The sequence below is a fragment of the Mesoplodon bidens genome (genome assembly GCF_964165515.1).
Source record: "Mesoplodon bidens genome assembly, chromosome: 17".
In the NCBI taxonomy this organism is placed as follows: Eukaryota; Metazoa; Chordata; class Mammalia; order Artiodactyla; family Ziphiidae; genus Mesoplodon; species Mesoplodon bidens.
The window spans coordinates 6,076,841-6,101,130 of NC_138174.1; the positions used below are offsets into that span (position 1 = coordinate 6,076,841).

The following is a 24,290-nucleotide window of genomic DNA, read 5'->3' on the forward strand; positions in this document are numbered from 1 at the left end:
TATGTTCGGAGCTTCACATACATGCTTTTATTTAGTCCTAGAATGTCTTTATGAGGTGGGTGTTCTATGCCTATCTTACAGACGAGGAAACCGAGACTCTAAGAAATTAGCTGGCTTGTACAAGGTCAAGGTCACACAGCCACTAGGAGACCAGAAGATCTAGGATTTCAAAAATTTTATGGTGGTGGTGCTAAAAACACATAACATAAAATTTACCAGCTTAACTATTTTTAAGGTATAGTCCAGTAGTGTTAACTCTGTTCATATACTGTGCAAAAGATTTCTGGAATTTTTTCACCTTGCAAAACTGAAACTCTAAATCCATTGAACAATAACTCCCCATCCCCCCTCCCTGTAGTCCCTGGCAACCGTGAGTCTACTTTCTATTTCTATGAGTTTGACTACTCTGGATACCTCTTATAAGTGGAATCATACCTAGTATTTTTCTTTCTGTGACTGGCTAGTTTCACTTAGCATAATGACCTCAAGATCCATCCATGTTGTAGCATGAGTCAGAATTTCCTTTCTTCTTAAGGCTCCGCAATATTCCATTGTATGCATACACCACATTTTCTTTACAGAGCTAGGATTTTAATCCAAGTTCGGGAGGCTCCAGATCCCATGCTCCTCTCTTGTGCATAAACCACGTTCCCTGGTCAGTGCTTTAAAGAGAATTGTAAATTTCACATGACACATTAAATGCAAGAGAAGTGAGACGGCGGTGTCCCGGCTCCGCTCTCAGCATCACAAGCCCAGAGGTGGAGTGGCAGAGGGCTGCCTGACTTACACGCTTCCAGGGGAAGCACCCCGACCTTCTCCTCGCACAGAGCCCAGCTCGCCACTCCTCCCATCACCGCCTCCCGACACACGCCTGCTCCAGCACACGCCCGGGCCTCTCCTCTCCGGTATGTCACGTACCAAGGTCTCCAGGACGTCTCCGGCTGAATATAAATAGCCCTGAGACCTCAAACTCCCCACCCTTCCTCACCCAGCCTTCCCTGTTGCCCAACTTCCCCGTCCTGTGGGCTGTGCCAGTGTCCTGCTGCTTCTGCAAGTCTGCATCCTGGTAATCTTTGCCGCCTCTCCGGTTTTCATCACTCACCAGCCCCTGCCAAGGACAGCAGCTTCCTCCTCGGCAGCCCGAATCTTTCCCTTCCCCAGAATCCCATCCAAATCCCTCGACCAGACCCAGAGGGCTTTGCACCTGCAACGTGGTTCTTCCTATTCGCCCCCAACACTCCCACCCTCCCCTCCCCCACCCCCGAAGGCTGGTCTTGAATTACCTGTAACCGTTTCTCCACAATCATCTAATCAAGGCAAGCTCAGCACTGTCCTGCTCAGGTCTTTCCCCCAGCTGCTCCTCCTCGCGTCCTCCATCTTCACCTGACCCTCCTCGGTCAGCTTTGTTCTGCTTACGGGTATTTTCTGGGCCCGCCTCACCCCCAAGCCGTGCACCTGACCTTCACCTCCACCTCCAGCCTGTGGACAGGCACCTAAGCCACCTCGGTCCTGCGCCTCCTCTCCTGTACACTGCCAGGAGTCCCCACCCTCCTATTCTCCCTCCTTCTCCTTGGATCGCAATTTGTGACCCAGATTCATTCCACCCCACTGTCTCGTCGGTCATTTCTGACCTTTCTCAGGTTTTGAGATAAGTAACCTGTGTCTTTATAAATATTTTAACCAACTATATATGGATTTATCTTTTTTTTCTCCTAAGTTCCCTTGAGCATGAACTTGGATGGCTTTCCATATTCCCAAGTGGCTCCCTCGTCCTCCCAGCATGTATTATACCATAAATAAATTACACCATAAATAAATCAGGGGCGAGGAGAGTCAGGATAACATCAGAACTGTTTTTCCAGCCAAGATGAGTTCAGTGGGGTCAGGGATGGGAAGGAGACTCAGCAGCAGTGGAGCTGGGGTCCAGATGCTGACGAGCTCCTGAGACGAGGGCAGCATCTTCCAGCAAAACAAGCCCTGATGGAGATCCCTGAGAAGTTTAGGGGGTGTCTCTGTTCAGGACTGGCACCTAGGCACGAGGGAGGGCTCCCCGGGCCCTCAGCTAGAGCATGATCCCGAGGGAGACCACCAAAGTCTCCCAGCTACGCCCCCCCAACCCAGCACGGGATCACAGAAGGGCCAAAGGAAAGGGGAGCCACATGCTGGACACCACAACCGGGGAGGGGGCCGGGGGGGAGCCTCGCCATCGGCAGGGGCCGAGGGCAACACTCTGGACCAGGGGGCGGGTCCCAGCTCATTGGAGGCCAAAGACAACCATGGAACAGACACAACCTGCCCTTGCTCTCCAGCCTGTCACGAACGTAACAAAACCTTAAATAAGCCTCCCTTAATCCCAATTTAATCCTGACCAAAGGAAAGGGAAAAAGAGAAGTGGGAGAGTCCTAAGCTGACTGAGGGTTTACCCCAAAGCAACAGAGTTTAAACCGGAAGTGACCCAGTTACTCGAATTGGCAAGAGCCAGGCTCCACCACCAGGAGGAAGCGGGGTTGAAGAGCTGAGCTGGCTTCATGACGGTCTGTGGAATTCCTCTCCCCTGTACAAATGATGTGCCCAGCAAACAGACTGCAGAAACGGACAACTTGTGAATTAGGCCCTCTGGGATGGCAGGGGCTTTGGAGGTGACCTAGGTGGAGCCTGTCACTTCAGTGACGAGGACCCAGGACTTGAGGAGGAGCAGGGATGTGGCCAGCAGGTGGGGACCCAACACTGGCGCCTGCTTCCCCGCCTCCCGGCCAGGCTCTCCATCACCTGCCACTGCTGCCCGGCTCTGTCCTCCTCTGAAAGCAGGAGACGTCACACTGAGGGCTACAAGGACGGGCAAACTGAGTTAACGTGACAGTATTGGTTTAAATGAAAGGACTCAGTAATTCCCAATATCCCACTGCCTGTATGTACATTAAGAATGTGAAATTGAGGCGGGAGCAGGGGCATGCAGAGTGGGAAGCAGCTTTTTTTTTTTTTTTTTTTTTTTTTTTTTTTTTGCGGTTCGCGGGCCTCTCACTGTTGTGGCCTCTCCTGTTGCGGAGCACAGGCTCTGGACGCGCAGGCTCAGCGGCCATGGCTCACGGGCCCAGCCACTCCACGGCACGTGGGATCTTCCCAGACCGGGGCACGAACCCGTGTCCCCTGCATCGGCAGGCGGACTCTCAACCACTGCGCCACCAGGGAAGCCCGGGAAGAAGCTTTTTAACATCAAAATCTAGGTGGGGCAGAGGGGTTGGGGGAGTGGGCAGGTAGAGGCAGCTCCCTGCCAGGCCCCAGGTCGGGTGACTCGGGGTAAGAGATCGGGCCCCTGGAGCCCCCATCCTGCCAGGTATGAAGGCCCTGGCTGGGCGTCCCTGCAGCTAGAGGGTTAAACTTCAATCATTCCTCACTTGAAGAACATTTACTGTACCTTTTATAGGAAGGGTGCTTCCCCCCACCCCAAATTATACCCATTCTCACAATCATCTAACACTTTTTCACAATTACGGAGAAGAAGCAAACCCAACTTATTCTTACCTTTTTCTGAGTACAGTCCTGTCCCAAATCCCCCTACACTTCTAAGCCAAGGGTAGAATCTCTTAGTGTTGAATTAGGGAGTCACGGATCATCATTCTGCTGTGATTAAGGATTCATCTTCCCCACGTGAATGCTTCATTTCCCCCATAGGAGACCTATGTGTAGCACAGAAGCAGAGAAATGTATCTAAAAGCTTATTATGAGTAATCTCATAAGCTTATTATGAGTACCTATTCCAAGTGATAAGTGAAAGCGAATACCTCTTTGCGCCTAGATGAGCACGCCTGATGTTTAAGAGGCACTTGTTGAATGAAAAGTGTCTCAGCAATTACAGCTAAATGCCTCCTTCCATTTTGTTGGCTGGAATAAGCTGAAGCTAATTACGTTAATCACACCTGTCATTTATATCCAGAGTATTGCTGATCTTACATTAGCAGGCAACAATTTTCACGTTTGTGAAGCAAGTTTACCCTGTCAAATTGTTTCTTGCTGGCTTTTAGGGGTGGGGAGAGAGAAAGGAAGGTGATAGAGAGACCCCTGGGGTCTTTGGCTCTGGGGTGATCCTATGTTTGTGCTTATGTGCAAATAAACAGCCACAAATGAAACTTGAGTCACTGGGCCCAGGGAGCTAGGAAGGGGTGTGTGCTCAGTGTTGCTGTGGACTCAAGCATGAGGCTGAGGACTGGGAGTCAAGTTGGAGGCCTGTAGTACTTTCTGCTTACAAACCCCCAGGTGATGTGACATTTACACAGGTGAGGGTGCCCGGCACCACTTCCTTGCATTGAATGTTAAAGAACAGCTAAGTTCTCTCAGGTTATTTTGTGCAAGGGAGTCAAAGGTGACAGTACTAATCATGACCATGTGACTAAGTACCATAGGAGGAAGGCATGGTGGACCCTGCTGCTTGTGATCCACCCCCGCAAATCCATATGTTGAAACCTAATCCCCAAGGTGATGGTATTAGGAGGTGGGATCTTTGGGAGGTGATTAGGTCATGAGGGTGGGGACCTTGTAAATGGGATTCGTGCCCTTATAAAAGATACCCCGGAAAGCTCCCTTGCCTTCCACCATGTGAAGACACAGCAAGAAGGCACCAGCTAGGAACCACAAAGCGGCCTCTCACCAGACACTGAATCTGCTGCTGCCTTGATCTTGGACTTCTCAGCCTCCAGAACTGGGAGAAATAAATGTCTGTTGTTTATAAGCCACCCAGCCGATGGTAGTTGCTATAGCAGCCCAAATGGGTAAGACAACCCCATTTGCGTGTGGTGGGTAAAAATGGAAGTGGGCAGCTGAACCCGTCAGTACATATCCTTGCTTTGTTTTATTTATAATACTAACATAATATTCACTGTGTGCTGGGCATTTTCCCTAAATGCCTGACTCAGGCTCACGTTCACTCATGACAACCCTGAGCCTGGTCGCTCCCCCAGGGAGGTGGAGCTGGGCTGGGGACACTTCACGGCTGGTGCCAGTCTGTGCCCCCTGCACCTCACTGTCCTGACCTTCCCTGAGGGTCAACAGTGCTGGGTCACAGCATGCTCCTCTCCCTCTGGCCCTAATCACCTCGGTAACCACCTAATTATTTGTTCACTCCTTCAGCCCTGTGTACTCCGCAATAGCAGAGACTAGACCTGTGACACTCACCAGTGTCTCCAGGACCCAACTCAGTACCTGGCACATCGCACAGGCCCTCGAAAACGAATGGCTAGGTTCAAGCACCGGTTCTATTCATCTGTAATATATGTAGAACTGAGCTGACAACAAGAACAGTCTTAGAATCAATCTTGTTCGGTTGAAATGGATACATTCCAAGTATATGAGACATTTCCAAACTCTGAAATCGTCTAAAAACTATGGTTTTACAAACTAGCAATTTGAGGTATCATCTATTAAAAATGTCCTCTTTTCTAGGCAGTTATGTTAAGCATGTGACATGCATTTTCTCATTTAATTTTTATCACAACTCTATAAAAGTAGATAGTACTTTGTCTACTTCTTCTCTTTCTTTTTGCGATTTCAGATGCACTAACACAACATTGGTTAATTGTAATGGGTTAATTGGTTAAGGAACACTGTCGTTCCCGGCATGGCCCTCTCCTGCTCGTCTTTTATTCATATTTTAATTTAAAAAAATGAACTTGCCAATGAACTTTCCATCCAACCCAAGAACCAGAACATGAACAGTAACTTGCATCCATCTCTGTGCTCTGTGCTCCTCCCAACCCATTCTCTCACCCCACACACAACCACTATCCAGAATTTTGCATTTCCTTGTTTTTTTCTACTGTATACCCAAATACTTGATTGCTTAGTTTTAGTTAGATTTGGACTTGATGAGAAGGGTGGCAGGCTTTTGTCCACTGAGCATCACATTCCTTAGGTTCATCCATGCTTTTCACAAGGGGCTGGAGTTCATTCATTTTCTCAGCTGTGTAATTTTTCCATACATTCTTCTGTTGATGGGCATTTCTGTTGCTTTCTATTCTTTGTTATTATGAAGGGCTGTTTCTCTTGGGTATAATGTCAATTTTACAGAGGAAGAAATGGAGGCACAGAGAAGTTAAATAACTTACCCAAGATCTCCCAGCCAATAAGTGGCTGAACCAGGATTTGAACCTAGGTCTCTCTAGCTCTGAAGCATGTCATCTTTCACCACTTTATTCTACAGCCTCTATCAGCCTTCCCATAAGAAAAAGATAACAGGAGGTACAGAACACATTTTCCTCCCTCATTTTACTGGTAGAAAGTTACCCCACCCTCGCTTTGTCTATAGGAGAAGAAAAACTTGTACGTTGAGTTAATTAGCCCTTCAAATAAAATCACTAACTCTCTTGAATGAAGCAGCTATCCACTCCTCCCTATTTCAAAAAGTGACATTGTTGGGTACAGTATTTATCTCAGAGACTACGTGTCCAAATAGTTTGGCTTTACACCTACAATCTGTTTAGCTCCTGGTTTGGAGCCTAAATTCCCTTTACAATAGAATCAATTGCATATGCCTGTGTATATTTCTTTTTTTTTTAATCAAAAGTTTTAAAGTAGAAAATGATAGGAAAATAAAGTAAAATGTTCATTTCTACAGCCTGCTATAATGTTCCTAGAAGCAAGATAACTAAATTCAACTCTTTGGGTTAAAAATAGGTTTTACATGGAAAACAGCTCAGTAAAATAAAAGAAGCTCTGATCATATAAACTGTAGATCACAATTTTTAAACAGAAATGATTTTACTTACTTGTGAGGAAACTTTCCAAAGAAAATGCTTAGTTATTTGGAATATAGAAAAAATAGGAATGAATGCAACATGTGTTTGTGTTTATACAGTTTGCTCTTTGAAAAAATAGACATTGCTGTACTTTGGGCACTAAACAGTGTAAACCTTGAATTTGTGTAGATGTTTGATGTGGACCAGATTGAGGTCTGGTTTCTACAGGGTCACGTTCTGGCTCCAGAAACCTCACTGACCCGGTGCTGTCCTAAAACAGACCATTCTGTGGGCAACCCATTTCTTTAACAGTTATTTCTCACTTCTATTTCCAACCTTTCTGTGTATGTGGATTTAAGGCACACAGATGTTTTTACTGTTGCTTAAAAATATAAAACAGAAAAAGTTTATACTCATATAACAACTTTATGGAAAATTTAGAAAATAGAAGGAAAAAAAATCTGACATACTCTCACCATTCTCATTCAAACTCCTGCTATTGTTGTGTTTTTCCTTTTCATCCTGGCCTGTGTGTATATACATCCTCTATAGGGCCAAACAGGGATGTGTCTAAATTTCCCTATGCTGCATGTCTTTGCTTGGATTTTCCCAGCAGCCGACCCCAAGACGAGGTATTCATGCAAAGGTAGTTTATTTGGACGTGTCTACAATCCCCTGTGCTGCATGTCTTTGCTTGGATTTTCCCAGCATCAGACCCCAAGATGAGGTATTCATGCAAAGGTAGTTTATTTGGGAAGTGCAGGCAACACCACGGGGGGCATGGGTATCAACACAGGGAAGGGAAAGCAGCTGACAAAGAGCACCCTAATCACGTGATAGAAGCTTAACCCCATAGGAAATCTGGGGACACAGTGCAAAACACGCAGCTCAAAGGGGTACTGAAGCTGGGGAACTTATACATCGACTCCCCACGGCCATTGTTTAAGGACTGCTCGGGGGTGGAGAAGGGGAGTCAATTTCTAATTAGCTAATTCCTAATTTCTGTGTGTGTGTCCATAATTGAGGGTGCTTGGGAAAGACCCCCCCCCCATTCAGAGATGCTCAATCTGGCAGCTGGAACTTGGTTAGAACAACTGAGAACGCTTGGTGGCACGGGTGGACCCAGAGTGTCTGCTCTACTGATTTGTTCACTTTACACTCATTACAATACCTACCTACCTACATGTCCTTGTTGTTACACAGTCTTTACCCTTATGAGATTAATTTCTGCACAGTATTTCATAATGGAATCATAATCTAACTATCCCTCTAATATTAGATATTTGCATTGCTTCAAAATGGAACCAGTGAGTGGGCAACAAATAGCTAACTCATTTCTGTCCAAGCTCTAAAAGCTGGAGTTGTATACCGGGGGATGGAAACATGTGTTCTTAAAGATATTGGAAGTTCTCTAGTCAAACAAGCCAAGCAGAACGCCTCAGATGAAGACAACCAAGAGAATCATGACCAGGTAGCCCAGCAACATGTGCTCTGAATCGGATGTACTGTTATTTAGAGTGACACTTGAATTGTTGGTGTGTGTTCACATGATAGCTGTACTTTGTTCTTCAAAATGTCTAAAGGTCTACAAATTTTGTACATCAACACTTTGTACCCGGGCCATGATAGTTAGGAAGCACAAAGCTATCAAATCATTTGGTACCAGAAAGTAACACTGAAACAAGAGACCTAGATTTGGCTGTGGTTGGCTGCCATCTTGGGGTGGCCATGTGCATCTCTGTGTTTCACCTGGAAATCTAGGTGTGCAGCAGACACGGTCTGCAGCTTCTCCTACAGCCATACCACCCTCCTCCTTCTTCCTTGCTAACACTACTCTGATTTTATGTAAATGCCAGGTGGAGAGTCCCTCTTCTCAGGGAAATCAGTCCTGACACAGCCCCAGGGGAAAGTTATATTTGGTTTGAGTCACTTGCAGTAATTCCTTTCTCCTTAGCCACATACTCACTTTCCCAGCTTCCTCTGAGGTTAGGAAAGGCCACGTTAAAATAATAATTCATAGATGATACAACATTTTCCACGTGCCTTTAGGTACTTTGTGTATATTTAAACTCATTTACTTCTCAAAACAACCCTAGGGGCTAAGCATAGTATTACCATCCTATTTTACCAAGGAGGAAACTGTGCAACAGAGAAGCTAAGTAAATTTCCTAGGGTCACATGGCTAGCAAGTGTTGGAGCAAAGACTCTCACTCAGGCGTGCTTCCAAGATCAATGCTCCTTTGTCATATGGGGAATACCCAGGCTTGTCTTTACGTAACCAGGAGTCCATCCAAGTATATGCCTGAAGGAGCAAAGGTTCTCCTGTGGAGACATTGGCTTTCTTGTACCGCCTTCGTCATCACCAGTGATTCCCACAGGAGTTACCTCCTGGCTTTGAATCATCAAAATTCAGAGTTTCTCTTAAAGGCCTCACAATTAATCATAAACATGAGTCAGAATCACCTTTTTGAAAGGTAGCAGGTAAGAATGTTTAATTTCCTCTTTTTCCTACCCTTTTGAGGTTAGGTTGTGTAGATTAGACTGCCTGCAGAATTGCTTTCCCTCCATTTCCTCCCTTGTCTCACACGAGTGCTTGCGCACACACACGCACACACACAGCACCCACATTGGTGGTACTTCAGGACAGGCTCTGCTTCTCTTCCTGATCTTTCAACTTCCTGTTCAGAGAAACTTTTCCTCACACCTCATCCCAACCTGCTCTCAGCCTTTTAGGTCACTGACTTGTATTTTTTCTTTAGTTTTTCTGTTGACTCTCACTTGTTGGCCTAAGGCACACCATAATCTTTCAGGGGAGAAGGATGGGCTCTTTTCACAGAGTCCTTATGCTCTGTCTTAGCGACTGGCCAACACTGCGACCAACTCCACAGGGCCTTTAGGTCCCACCTACCTTGACCCCAACCTCCAAAGTAGCAACTTGAGCTGGAGCATCAAAGACTCAGGCAGTAACTTTCTAATTGTCAGTTGTCAGTGATATTGGGCCCTCCAGCAAGTACCACATCCTTCATCTAGGTCCAGGTTAATAGAAATACAGTCCTGGGAAAAAAATGACTTGAGTTTTTACTTGAAGAACCATTCTGAGTTCTCTTTGAGAAATCACATAGAATGACAGAGTGGCCAGAACACTGGTTATAGGAAAACATTGCCTCAGTGTTCAAATGGGAGAAGGCTGTATCACAGAAACTCTAACCCTATAGCTTAATCCACTCTGGACATGACCTAGAACATTCTGAGAAGCCCAGGGAGAAGCCCCAAGAACCATCACAAATTCACAAAGAACAAATCAGGCCAGGCTGACCTTGCCTTCACTTTTGAGAGGGCTGGTAAATGAGAAAAGCAAATCTTAACCTCAGCTCTCAATACAATCAGTGCAAGAAGGAGTTATAACTTGCCCTCCAGGGATCAGACATATATTCAGTCTATATTACTCTGTTTCTGGCTCTTAAAATATAAAAGAGGAAGCTTTAAACCAGGCAGTTGTTACTCTTAAATACTCAGAGGGCTGTTGTGTAGTAAAGGATTAGACATCAGAGGGCAGAACCAGGATAAGTGTGCACAAAACATAGGGAGGCTGTTCTGCACTCCGTATAGGGAAAAACTTTCTCACACTTAGAATGGGGTTTCTTAAACCTGACTCCCGTACAGACTCCCTCATAGAGAAAAAATATTCTTGCAAATCCCCAGGGTTTACAAATATTTTTCTACAACTTTTTAAAAATTGAAGTATAGTTGATTTACAATATTATATTAGTTTCGGGTATACAACACAGTGATTCAGTATTTTTATAGATTATACTCCATTTAAAGTTATTACAAAACAATGGCTATATTTCTCAGTACTGTACTACGTATCCCTTGTTGCGTATCTATCTTATACAGAGTAGTTTATATCTCTCAATTCCCTGCCCCTATCTTGTCTGCCACACCCTCCCAACTGGTAACCACTAGTTCGTTCTCTAGATCTGTGAGTCTGTTTCTGTTTTGTTATATACATTTGTTTGTTTTATTTTTTAGATTCCACATATAAGTGATAACAGAGCATTTTTCTTTCTCTGTCTGACTTACTTCACTAAACATAATACTCTCTAGGTCCATCCACATTGTTGCAAATGGCAGAATTTCATTCTTTTTTTCTTTTTAAAGGCTGAGTAACATTCCATTGTATATACATACATACCACATCTTCATTCGTCTGTTGAGGGACACTTAGGTGGCTTCCATATCTTGGCTATTGTAAATAATGCTACTGTGAACAATGGGGTGCACATATCTTTTCAGATTAGTGTTTTCATCTTCTTCAAACGTATACCCAGGAGTGAAATCGCTGGATCATATAGTAGCTCTGTTTTTAGTTTTTTGAGGACCCTCCATATAATTTTCCATAGTGGCTGCTCCAATTTACATTCCCACCACAATGTACAAGTGTTTCCTTTTCTCCACATGGTTGCCAACGGTTTTTATTTGTGTTTTTTTGATGATGGCCATTCTGACAGGTGTGAGGTGGTACCTCGTGGAGGTTTTGATTTGCATTTCTTTGATGATTAGCGATATTGAGCATCTTTTCATGTGGTTGTTGGCCATCTGTATGTCTTCTTTGGAAAAATGTTTATACGGTTCTTCTGCCCACTTTTTAATTGGGTTGTTTGTTTTTTTTGGATATTGAGTTGTATGTATGAGCTGTTTATATATTTTGGATATTAACCTTTTATTAGATCATTTGCAAGTATTTTCTCTATAGTCTTTCTTAATTATGGGGCATACAACTAGGTGTAAGTCCTTATGCCTACAGTTATACAAATGTGGAAATTAAATTAACAAACTACATTTACAAATATATAAATTAAGTGCAAACAAACTACAATATCAACAATATTGAAATAGCCTTATTTTAATGTGAGAGATGATATCATTTGCCGAAACAAAATCACCCTTCAGGACATGAATATGGTACCCATGATGGCTTTTGCCTTGGGGAGGTGTAGACCGCTGCATACTTTGTGATAACTCAGACCAAACACATTTCCTTTTCTGAACCACAGACAAACCTTCATTTATGAGGCATACGATGATGTCACTTTCCTTCACTAAAAGTAACATCATTCGTTGCCTGTCAGTCCAGCTCTGTTCTTTACTTATTCATCCCAAACAATTAAAGTAGAACTAGTCCCATAACACAGAAACAACAGTATGATTGAAAATACCTCTGGTGGTCCTCAGATAAAAAGTGGTCATTGCATTTGTCAAAACCCCTAGGGGTAAGGGAGGGATGGATTAGGAGTTTGGGATTAGCAGATGCAAACTACTATACAGAGAGTAGATAAACAACAAGGTCTTACTGTACAGCACAGGGAACTATATTCAATATCCTATGATAAGCCATAATGGAAAAGGATATGAAAAAGAATGTATATATATAACTGAATCACTTTACTGTACAGCGGAAGTTAACACAACATTGTAAATCAACTATACTTCAATAAAATAAATTTAAAAAGTAAAATCCCTAGAAAGCACAACACAAAAAATGAATCCTAGCACTAAAGTATGGACTTTAATTAATAATAATGTATTGATATTGGCTCATCAACTGTAACAAACATGCTACACTGATGTAAGATATTAATCATAGGGAAATTGGAGGTGGAGGGGTTAGGGGGTATGAGGTATGTCTAAACTTTTCACTCAGTTTCTCTGTAAACCTAAAGCAGCTCATAAACAGAAAGTTTACTAATGAGAAAAAAGTGGTCACGGTGGCATGTTTACATATTAATTCTCTTTCAATTGTTGTCCAAATAAAACAACAATTTGCAGATCTTGTTTAGAACACTTAGACCTCCAAAAATATGTCTGTGCGTTCTAGGTTCCTCACCGTGGTTCAAGAAGTGCTGAAATCGGGGTTTAGGAATGGAATGGGGTATTCTGAAAAGTTGCTAGAGCCCTTTCTTCAAAGTGTTCCAGAAAATGCCTAGAAGGTCACCTTTCAAAGACATTCTTCTGGGGATAGTTGCTTTGGGAGAGAGGTCAGAACACATTATCTCTAATTCCAAGATTATATAATTCCAGTTTTTATGAAGATTTAACCTGGAATTAATTTGCTTTTAGCTCTGCTTTTCAGACTTCAGTGACCCAATGCCAGAGTTATAATATGCCTGAACCTGCAGCTTTCTAAGTCTTTCTCCTAATTCCCACAACCCTGTCCAAATAGCAACAATTTCATTTAGGCCATCCAATTGTCAATTTTTGGTCCTGGGAAAGAAAAACTAATAAACCCCACTTCATTCCAGCAAACCCAGATCACATTCCTTTCCAATGGCCTACCGCATTCCACTCCGAGCTAAGTACCATAGTTCTAGCTCTGCTTGACAACTTCGGGCAATTCATTTCCTAACTGTTCTCTTAGAGAAACCCTAGAAAATCTTTTTATTTCATGATTCCCTATGGAAAATATTTCCTTCCATGAATCTGAGGCTAGGATAGATCTGTAAATGACTCCTGTAATTCTAAACTTAAAAAAAAATCCACTTTTTATACTTTATTGAATTCACATGTGTACATCTTTGTTTAGTTTTAGCAAACGGTATTGGCATATTAGAAGTTGTAACATCATGGGCACTGAGTAAGTAAAAACCCTTCTGCAAAGTGTTCATTGGGTCTGAATATTTAATTTCACTTGGGGTAGAATAGTTTTCCATTTGAAAGTAAGGAAGCTGGATCCTAGTCATAAAAGTGGGTGTCTAAGGGAGGAGTAGACACCCAGGTTTTTTGGTTCCCATCTGTCTCTCTCTCCCCTGCCCCATTACATCAGACTTCTCACACTTCTGATTTGGGACTGCCAGAGGATGGCTGGCTGAGAGGCATGGCTTTTCATCGCCACCTACCGTCTACTCCAAGAACTGCATTAATATTTCAGACATCCCAGTCCCAAATCCATGAGTGGAGACAACTCTCCCAACGGCAAAAAGAAGAAACCTATTGGAATAGAAGGAAAGAATAAAATGCAAGAGCAAGTGAACAAAGATTCTGCGGAATAAGCCTGAAAAATGAGGCACCAAGGAAAACCTGTCTCTATCTCTATTTCGATATTTCCAAAAGGGAACCCTTATTTATAAAAGGTTACAATCAAACTCGAATAGGTTGGAATAAGGTGATGTTTCCAGTGCAATAAGATCTAGTAATTATTCTCAAATCGAATTAAAAGCAGTTATTTGATAACATATTTACTGAGCGATGTAAACACCCGTTTTTTTTTTTTTTTTTTTTTTTTTTTTTCTTTTTGTGGTATGCGGGCCTCTCACTGTTGTGGCCTCTCCCGTTGCGGAGCACAGGCTCCGGACGCGCAGGCCCAGCGGCCACGGCCCACGGGCCCAGCCGCTCCGCGGCATATGGGATCCTCCCAGACCGGGGCACGAACCCGTATCCCCTGCATCGGCAGGCGGACTCTCAACCACTGCGCCACCAGGGAGGCCCAAACACCCGTTTTTATCATTGCTATCCCTGTGTGTTCCTTGTCCGAAAGCTACTACAAGGTTAGCATCAAGATATTTTTGAACACAGTAACAATCTAAAAAAAGACAAAACATGCCTCCCTGATGTGTTGAGAGTCTTCCTTTTTCACTTCAGTGGTAATTTTTTTTTCATACTTTCACCAGTTTCAGGAAAGGGTGGGTTAGAGTCAGGGGCTTCCTGAAAATTTACAGAACAAGAATTCTAATTCAGTGTGTTTAGAGGGGCCCCCTGAGAATAGTGTTTTGGAACATACCAACCCCATGTGGTATTATCTTTGCCAATTTTGCAGTTTCGTGTGAGATTTATTTTTAATCTTTAACAAAGCATGACCGTGTTTATCTTAAGTTAGGAAAAAGTGTAATCGTTTAAAACAAAACTTTTAAAAATAATTAAATATACAATGAATGCTGAAACATAAAAGTCAGACAGAATGTTACCTTAACAAGAAAGAGCTTCCTAAAGATCAAAGGATTGTTGTTTGTTCTATTTGCTAAAGACAAGTAACAAGTACTTTCACTTTAAGGGATTTGGTGGCTACTTGAAGGAGGCTAGGAGAAGTCTCCATTGCCCGACCCCAACAAGATAAACACTTCCCACCCCTCACATTCACAGAGCTGGAAAATTTACTTATTGACGCTAAAAATATATACTTCGTGTTTAGAATGGAATGCTGAGATTTGATTGAAGGCAGTACATGAATCAAGTCAATGGCATTTTGGGGGCACGTCTTTCAATCTTATTTAAAATTATGGGGGAGAGAATACTTTGGGCTTTCCTTTATTTTGTGTATGGGCAATATGTAATCAGTGCAGCACTGAGTAGGAATTAATTGAATGGGCTTCTGTATCCATCATGGAATGCAGCTGCTTCCAAGTTCAATGCACCTCTCATGTTGTGCTGATTTGATGCTACCTTTAATAAAGAAGGGAAGAAATGGGCTTTTAGAGCATGAAAGCCCCTTTTCCCCAAGTACCTACAGATCTGGGTTTTCTTTAAGTCAGTAATACTAGTTAAGTCACTTATGGACTGACATGTCAGTATAGGATAAGATGGAAATACACTCTCAGTTCAATTGGTGGTGGCCGGTAAGAGATGAGTTTGTATAACGGTGGACCCTACTTTTATGAAGCCATTGTAATCAGCTGAAGCTGATTATTTATTTATTTTTTTTTTTGTGGTACGTGGGCCTCTCACTGTTGTGGCCTCTCCCGTTGCGAAGCACAGGCTCGGGACGCGCAGGCTCAGCGGCCATGGCTCACGGGCCCAGCCGCTCTGCGGCATGTGGGATCTTCCCGGACCGGGGCATGAACCTGCGTTCTCTGCATCGGCAGGCGGACTCTCAACCACTGCGCCACCGGGGAAGCCCTGAAGCAACTTTAGATGGTGCAATATCAGGCTGTTTCCAATCTGCAGCTGTCAGGTGAGCCCTACCAAATGCTGCAAAAACACTACTCAAAGAGAAAGGACAGTTCTTTTCATTTATCTCCTATGTGTCCTCTCCAAAGAGCTTCAAAATATGCTTGCTATTTTTTATGAAAGCTTTCAACTAATATTTATTTTGCATGTGGCTAGATTGTGATTTCTGTTTTTTTATGGCATTGTGGCTGAATTTTCTACCCAGGAAGTATAGCAAAATGCTAAGAGCTTGAGCTCTAGAGCTTGACAAACTGATTCTGTCACTGGCTTACGAGATCTGGGCAATGAAGTTTTCTAAGCCGTCATTTGCTCATTTGCAAAATGGCAAATGTTAATAGGAATGAACTTGCAAGGTTTGAACATAGGTCGGGGGCTCAGCACAGGGCCTGGCATTCTGTGGTAACTGTTGTTATAATACTGTTGTTATAATCACCTGTAAGTGATTTAGGGTCGTGTCCAAGACCCTAAATCACTTACAAGAAGCCTAAAAGACGTTAGGCAGTAGTTGAGGGAAATCCCATACCACCTCTCTTTTCACCTTGGTTCCTTTCTGCTATAGTCTCACGGAACGATCTGGAAGTTCTTAGTAGAGTGCTCCTCAGGGGGCAGTCCACAGCCTCATGCTGCAAGGGGTGGAAGAAGGAAGAAGGTCCTGCAGCAAAGAGAGTGACCCCGACAAATGCAGACATGACAGAACATTCATACTGAAGAGGGTTTTGCTGGTCCAATCATTCTTCAGAACCCTACCTGGGACTGAATTTAACTGCAGTGTGATAAATATCCCATGACTCTGGGAAATCTTACAGAAAACAAACAAACAAAAAAACCCTCTCATGGTTGGCAGAGCAGTAATGCAAATATTCCAAACACCAGATACTCCCCAAATCATGGTTTAGGAATGCAATGAATCAGCAGATTACTTTGTTTTGCTTAGTTTACTTTAATGGGCATTATGGCAGAATGGTGAAGTCAGGAAGCTCGGTTGTTATTGTTGTTTTAAAAATTATTTCATGGTATTGTTATTAGTAATTGTTTGTGATTGCTGATTGACAGTTTGTAATTACAAACCCATCAGAACAGCTGGAAAGGTAGTTCATATCTATGAGAGATAATAAGTTTTAAAAGTATTGAAGACAGGGCAGGGGACTAGTTATTTTAAAAGGGAGGAAATAGGATAAATTATTTGGGGTAGACTAATTCTGTTAGATCAGGGTTCCAAGAGAGTTGTTTTTGGTTTGCAGAAAGACTTGAGCTTGGATCCTATCTATTAAATATGTATCATACATAGGTTTCTACTTAGTTTCCAACTGACTGAATAAGTGATTTTTTAAAACCCTTCCTTTCATCCACAGCATGATTAACTTTAATATTTGGACTAAGTCTACGATGCTTTTCCTAAAGTTGATTTCATAGTTCCTTTGCAATTCTGGATTCGGAAAAGCTTTGGCCTGAGTATGGCTGACTCAGTGAAGGTAGACTGTGCTATGAGATGGCCCTGCCATATCTTTATTGGAAAGTTTTTTATAGTCACATCCTGATCTGCAAATTATTGGTGAGTAGACACTTGTAGCCCCAATTCCATAACTCTACCACAAAAATAGAATTTCAGACTCTGTCAATATGAACATTACCTAGATAAAACTATATCTAGGTCTTCCCTGACAAGTTTTATGATTCAGTGCTTTGTTTCTATATACTAAAGTTAGAAACTCAGAGTGACTCACTTTTCTTTTTTGCATGCATCTAAGTGAACAAGGAAGTTAGACTGCTTCTGGTGTTGCCTTCTTTAAAAGAAAAAAAAAAAGACATGCTCCTTCTCAAGTATCCTTTTTAGGTCAGCAATTTTGAAGTGCAGGACTTATTGGTATCCAAGCGGAAAGGGCTGATGCTGTTACTGCGACTCCCTCTGAGTGGAGTTCTTCCATGGCTGGAGAAAGGAAGACATTTGTTGTACTAATACTGAATCTGCTTCCTGTGTAAAATAACCTTTAACTCTGCGGAGATCCCCCATTTTAATGACCAGGACATAGTGGAAATAGAAGGAAATCCAAACACCCCACTGGCAGCCATTCTCTTCCCCAGCAGGTCAAGCTGCAACCCTCCTCAGGACAGAGATGGTTGCTTGGGGAGTGTTCGGCTGGGCTGCTGTTTCTCCTATTTTAAGATATGACCATTTTGATTGTTTAAAGATGTGTATGACACTCTGACCCATTAAGAAGCCTGGGCTCTGTCGATCAGGGATCATGAGGTGGGTGGGCCTGGAGAATCGGGGAGGTAATCTTGTCAACTATAGGACCAGCTCTCAAACCCCAAGCCAGACTGCAGCTTCATATCTTCATTACAGAAACATGACTGAGTCTACGGTGACTGCCATGACCATCGGAACTTCTCTTTCTGTGTAGAACCTCAAGTGGGATTCCTTACACTGAATGAGGTAAAAACCCAGCAGTGTTCAAAGTAGAGAAACAAGCTTTTCAAGTATATTTGAATTTTTGTAGTAAAGTAGCCCAGCTCTTTAGATTCTGGGAGAGTATGTCTGCGTGATGGGGAAAGGAGGTTAATAAATGCTTTCAGAGCTTCCCTGGAGCGCGGGCACTAGGTGTCCTACTGCAGTACACAATCACGTTCTGTCTCAGGAAACCACACCTGAATAATGCAGTCGGTATTCCCAGAATGCAGTTAGCAGTGGATGAACAGGAGAACTTTCCACAGGTCAATCAATGGCATCTCTGCTTCCAGCTCACTTGCAGGTTGCTCCTTCTCAAAAGACATGTCTACTTTCTAAAAGACAGCTGAGCTGATTGGGAGAGAGAAGAAGAGTAAAGGGGTAAATGATCTATCTCTCATTCTCTATCTCACTCTCTCCTTCCTCCTCATCCCCACTTACACCTGCAACTCCCTCAAGCCAGATCTTCTGATTAATCTGGATTTTCATCTGTTTTGCCTCTTCCTCCCTAAGAATGAATGATTTGTCTCAATGAGTACAGACCAAACCTAATGACACAGGAGTCATGTATTTCACATGTCTTAGACTGCATTTCTGGTTCCTAAAACTCCAGCTAAGTCTGACAAACTATGGTGTAGTAGAAGAAACACTGACTGGTACTTTAGCAGGTATTTGATATTAGTTTGTCTTTTTTAAAAAATTGATCTGTAGGTCACCTATAGGTTTTTCATGAAAAATTCTTAAATATAATCAAATTTATCAATATTTTCAGAAATTTTCCAAGATAAAACACAGATTTCTCCACGTACATGATACAAAATGATCAGTAGTCATTTGAAAAATGTTACTGAGCACTTATTCTGTTACAATGTTTGTTGCACTTCACAGGAGAAATAAAGGATCATGTTTTAAGATTAATTTTGAATGTAACAGAATACCTGACTAAAGAGTATATATTAAGTAAAAAGGCAATTATTTTCCTACTATAGCATGAAGCCTAGAGGTAGGCAATTCAGTGCTCAGTGAGGTTATCAAGGACATGGATTCTTTCTCTTCAATTTCTCCATTCTTGTGTTTGTAACCTCATGATCTGAAGATGGTTCTCACAGCTCCAGATCTCATAACTGTGTTCAAAGGAGGTGGTGGCAGTGGGGGGAAAGATAGGCAAGGGTAAATGTGACTTTTTTTGAGTGTCTCCCCTGTTTTAGTATAGAAATATGCCTAACAAATTTCAGGCAGGATATATAAAAAGGCATTCACACCACACCAAGACACATTGTGGTCAAATGCAGACAAAGGGAAAATCTTAAAAGCAGTTAGAGAGAGAAATACAGACTATTCACAGAGGAATAACAGACTTTGGGCATACTTATCAAAAGCAACATGGATTCCAGAAAGTAGTGGAATAATATCTTCAATGCAGAGTGAAAATAACTGACAACCTAAATTTCTATACCCAGCAAAACTACCTTTCAAGAATGAGAGCAGGGCTTCCCTGGTGGTGCAGTGGTTAAGAACCTGCCTGCCAGTGCAGGGGACACGGGTTCGAGCCCTGGTCCGGGAAGATCCCACATGCCGCGGAGCAACTAAGCCCGTGTGCCACAGCTACTGAGCCTGCACTCCAGAGCCCGTGAGCCACAACTACTGAAGCCCGCGCACCTAGAGCCTGTGCTCCGCAACAAGAGAAGACACTGCAATGAGAAGCCCACGCACTGCAACGAAGAGCAGCCCCCGCTCAACACAACTAGAGAAAGCCCGCGTACAGCAACCAAGACCCAATGCAGCCAAAAATAAACTAAAAAAAAAAAAGACCCAATGCAAGCATAAATAAATAAATACATTTATTAAAAAAAAGAATGAGAGCAAAATAAAAACATTTATTTACAAAATGAGAGTTTACTATCACTCACCAGAGAAATCTCTATAGGATGTACGTCAGGATGAAGAAAACTCATCCCAGAAAGAAGGTCAGAGATCCAAAATAGCAAAGAAAATGATGAATACATGGGTAAATCTAAACAATCACTGGCTGTGTTAAATAACAATAATAATGTCTTAATTATGGGGTTAAGAAATAATATAGAATCAAAATGCTAGTAAAAAATGGCATATAAGTAGGAAGGAGATAATAGAAATAAGGCATTCAAACGTCTGTACTTTGCTCAAGAGGGTAAAACACTGACTAACTTAAGACATTAAATTACACATTTGATTAGTTATACACTTTACTAAATTACACATACACATATGTATATAAAAAGTCTAGGACATCCCATAAAATATAAAAAAAACAAAGGTATAAGTGCTAAACAAATAAAGGGAAAAAACAGATTAAGAGAAAACAGATAAGAGAAAAATAAAACATGAAACTTAATCAAAAAAAAATTCAAGGAGATAAAAAAAGAATATAGAAAAAGTAGAACAGAATTCATAAAATATGGTAGAAATGGAATCCAAATATATTAAAATAAGAATAAGGGTAAGTGGACAAAATTTTTTATCAGATTGGATAAAAAGCAAAATCTTGCTACATGTTGTTTATGAGAGAGACATAAAACAAATAAGTTCATAAATGAGTTGAAAGTAAAAAGATAGAAAGACATTTAATAAATACTGACCAAAAGGAAACTTGTGTGAATATATTATCAGATAAGTAAAAAATACCTTAAGGTAAAAAGCAATACTAGAGATAGAGGTTCATTACCTATTGAGGAAGGTCCAATTCATTAGGGAGATGGAAACAATTCTACACTTGCATACTTCTAATAGCATAGCTTCAAAAAATATCTAACAAAAAATGACAAAACAAGAAAAAGAAACGGACAAATACACCATTACTGAGGTAGAATTTAACAAGTCTTTGTCACAAGTTGACAAGATAAAAATATCAGTAAGAATATGAATGATTTGACCATCACTATAAACAAACCAGGTCTAATGAACATATGCAGATGCCTGTACCCAGTAACTAGAGAATACACTTCTGTTCACAGGAACAATTATAAAAACTGACAATATACTAGCCCACAGAGAAAATCTCAACAAATGTCAAAGAATCACTATCTCATAGACCACAGTCTCTGACCATTACACAATTAATAACAAAAACAAAAAGACTTGGAAATTTAAAAGCTCAAATCTAAATTGTTCATGGGACAAAAGAGAAAGCAAAGGGAAATTAGAAAATACTTAGAACCAACAATAATGATTATATAGGAAAGCTTGTGAGATACAGGCCAAGTGGTAGATGGAGGAGGTGAATAGCTTTATAATACTTACATTAATAAAAAAGTTGAAATTACAAAAAGAACCCCCCAAATCTAAATAGAGTTGAATAAAGGAAATAATTAAAAATAAGAGCAAAAATTAACAAAACAGAAAACACATTCAATAGAAAGGATCAACAAAGCAAAATGTTGGCTCATTGAAAAAATTTTAATAAAACTGACAAACCTTTAGCAAATTAATGAAGAAAGAGAAAAAGCAGGTACAATTTTAAGAATGGAAAAGGAAGTCAAAAATATAACAGAAATTACACAGATAAAACATTACAAGCAATTTAGCAATAAATCTTAAAACTTAAATAAAATGGAGAAATTCCTGGCAACATAAACTTACAAAACTGACTTAAGAAGAAATTGTAAATCTGAAATTTAAAATATAAGGGCTGATACTTAGCTTATATGCAACTGTATGATCATACAGTTTGCTCAGGGCCAGGGTCATTTCTGATTGATTAGTGCAACTATCCTAATTGGTTAAGTAATTTGATTACCACCTAGCTTATAATCATTCATAAAATTTTATCAATAGTTAAAATTTTTCACACAGAGGAAGTTTTTCCCACACCAGGGCCAGGCAGTTTTATAGGCAGACTTACCAAGATTCGAGGAATGGATAATTCCAATCTTAAACTCCTTCAGAGAATATAAAAGGAGGAACATCTCCTAACTAATTTTATGAGTCTAGTATAACTTTATACAAAGACCAGACAAGAAAAAAGTTACAGTCCAACTTCATTCTTGATCATGGATGCAAAAATCTTAAACAAAACATTAGCAACTATATATGTAAGAAAATAATGATCAGTTGGGTTTATTCCGAGGATGGAAAATTGTTGCACCATTAGAGAATTTATTAATGTAATTTACCATACTAACAGATTAAAAGAGGAGAACAACAAGGTCATTTCAAAAGAGATTAAAAAAGCATTCAAAAAAATTTTACAAGGCATTTATAATAGAAACAAATGGAAAACTCATAGCCAAAAAGGAATAGAACATCCTTAGCCTACCTAACAAAGGATATCTGCAAAAACAGCTCCAGCAAATATAATACTCCACAGTAAAAACGTTAAAAGCATTTCCTTTAAAAATAAGGACTAAGACGAGGAGATAAGCTATTACCATTCCTGACAACTCTGTGCTGGAGTTCTAGTCACTGCAGAGCATCAAGAAAAATAACAAAGGGGTATAAGGATTGGAGAGGAAGAAACCAAGTTATCATTATTTACAAGTTAAATGATTGCCTATGTAGAAAACTCAAAGAATCTTATTTCTTATAAGAAATAAGAAAATTTATCAAGGTTGCTAGATATAGGGTCAAAGGCAAAAGTTAATTGCATTTCTTTGCATTTCTATATACCAGCAAAATAGCTGTAAATTTTAACTTTAAAAGGATACCATTTACAATAGCACAGAAAATAAGATATCTAGGAATAAACCTAGCACAAATATTTAGGAAACTTCATGTTGAATGCTATAAAAACTTATGGAAATATATGTAAAAACACCTAATGAAGAATATACTGTATGAATGGAGAAGTTCCATCTTTTCCATTAAAGTTGTCAATCTTCCCCAAACTCTAAAGATTCAATAAAAATCCAAATAACCTCTTTAACTAACTCAACTTTAAATGAAAGAGCAAAGTGCCAAAGATAGACAAGTTACTTCTAAAGAAGGAAGTAGAAAGGTTCAATATTAAGAAATCTGTCAACATAATTCATTGTACCAACAAATTAATGGAGAAAATGTTTATATAAATAGATGATTAAAAGCCATCTGAAAAAGGTGAGCAGTCATCTCAAATATAAACTCTACCTAAAATCTTATGAGAAGATGTACTACTAGCATAGGCTTGCTTATCTTACAAATAGCCCCAGACCTCAGTGGCTTCACATAATAAATGATTTCTCATCACATCATAATCCAATGTGGGTCAGCAATGCAGCTCTCCTACAGACAGTTATTCAGAGACCCAGGATATTTCCATCAGTAGCTCTGCCATCTTAGAGGACCTCAGGGTTCTCCACGAAGTCCTTTGCATCTGAATGGCAGAGAAGGGAAGACAGAGTGGAGAACCACATGGCAGGCTGAGGTAGGACTGGAAGTGTGGTAAATCTTTTCCACCCACATTCTTTTGACCAAAATTCAGTTAGACGGACCTGAATCTTAATACCTGCTATCACCATTATTTACTCAACATCGTTTTGGAGGTTGTAACAAGGGCAGTAAGAAAAGGAAATAACATAAATTTGAAAAAGAGATTAAATTATCTTTTGCTGATAACCTATTTAGAGACTGCAAGATAATGCTTTTAAAAAGAGCATACTACATTAGAATGGGTATCATCAGAAAATCTACAAACAACAAATGCTGGAGAGGGTGTGGAGAAAAGGGAGCCTTCTTGCACTGTTGGTGGGAATGTAAATTGATACAGCCACTATGGTGAACAGTATGGAGGTTCCTTAGGAAACTAAAAATAGAATTACCATATGACCCAGCAATTCCACTACTGGGCATATACCCAGAGAAAACCATAATTCAAAAAGACACATGCACCCCAATGTTCACTGCAGCACTATTTACAGTAGCCAGGCCATGGAAACAACCTAAATGCCCATCGACAGATGAATGGATAAAGAAGATGTGGTACATATATACAGTGGAATATTACTCAGCCATAAAAAGGAACGAAGTTAGGTCATTTGCAGAGATGTGGATGGACCTAGAGACTGTCATACAGAGTGAAGTCAGTCAGAAAGAGAAAAACAAGTATCATATATTAACACATATATGGGGAATCTAGAAAAATTGTACAGATGAACCGGTTTGCAAGGTAGAAATAGAGACACAGATATAGAGAACAAACGTATGGACACCAAGGGGGGAAAGCG

The 24,290-nt window shown here is 41.0% G+C and overlaps 1 long non-coding RNA gene across 7 annotated transcripts in view; it reads right to left on the reverse strand.

Annotated features, from left to right (window-relative positions):
* Window positions 1-3,541: 3,541 nt before the first annotated feature.
* LOC308605206 overlaps window positions 3,542-24,290 on the reverse strand; it is a 31,184-nt gene continuing 10,435 nt past the window's right edge. For 2 of the 7 annotated variants that reach the window (XR_014013643.1, XR_014013645.1), the window contains 2 exons: window positions 18,315-18,465; window positions 17,419-17,595 (listed from right to left, as the gene is read on the reverse strand). This is a non-coding gene — a long non-coding RNA (uncharacterized lncRNA). Of the gene's footprint in view, window positions 3,678-13,624; window positions 13,716-14,313; window positions 16,321-17,392; window positions 17,596-18,314; window positions 18,466-18,557; window positions 18,623-20,024; window positions 20,144-20,818; window positions 20,902-24,290 lie in introns of those variants that run through there. The other 5 variants (XR_014013641.1, XR_014013642.1, XR_014013644.1 and 2 more) reach the window with 5 other exon arrangements.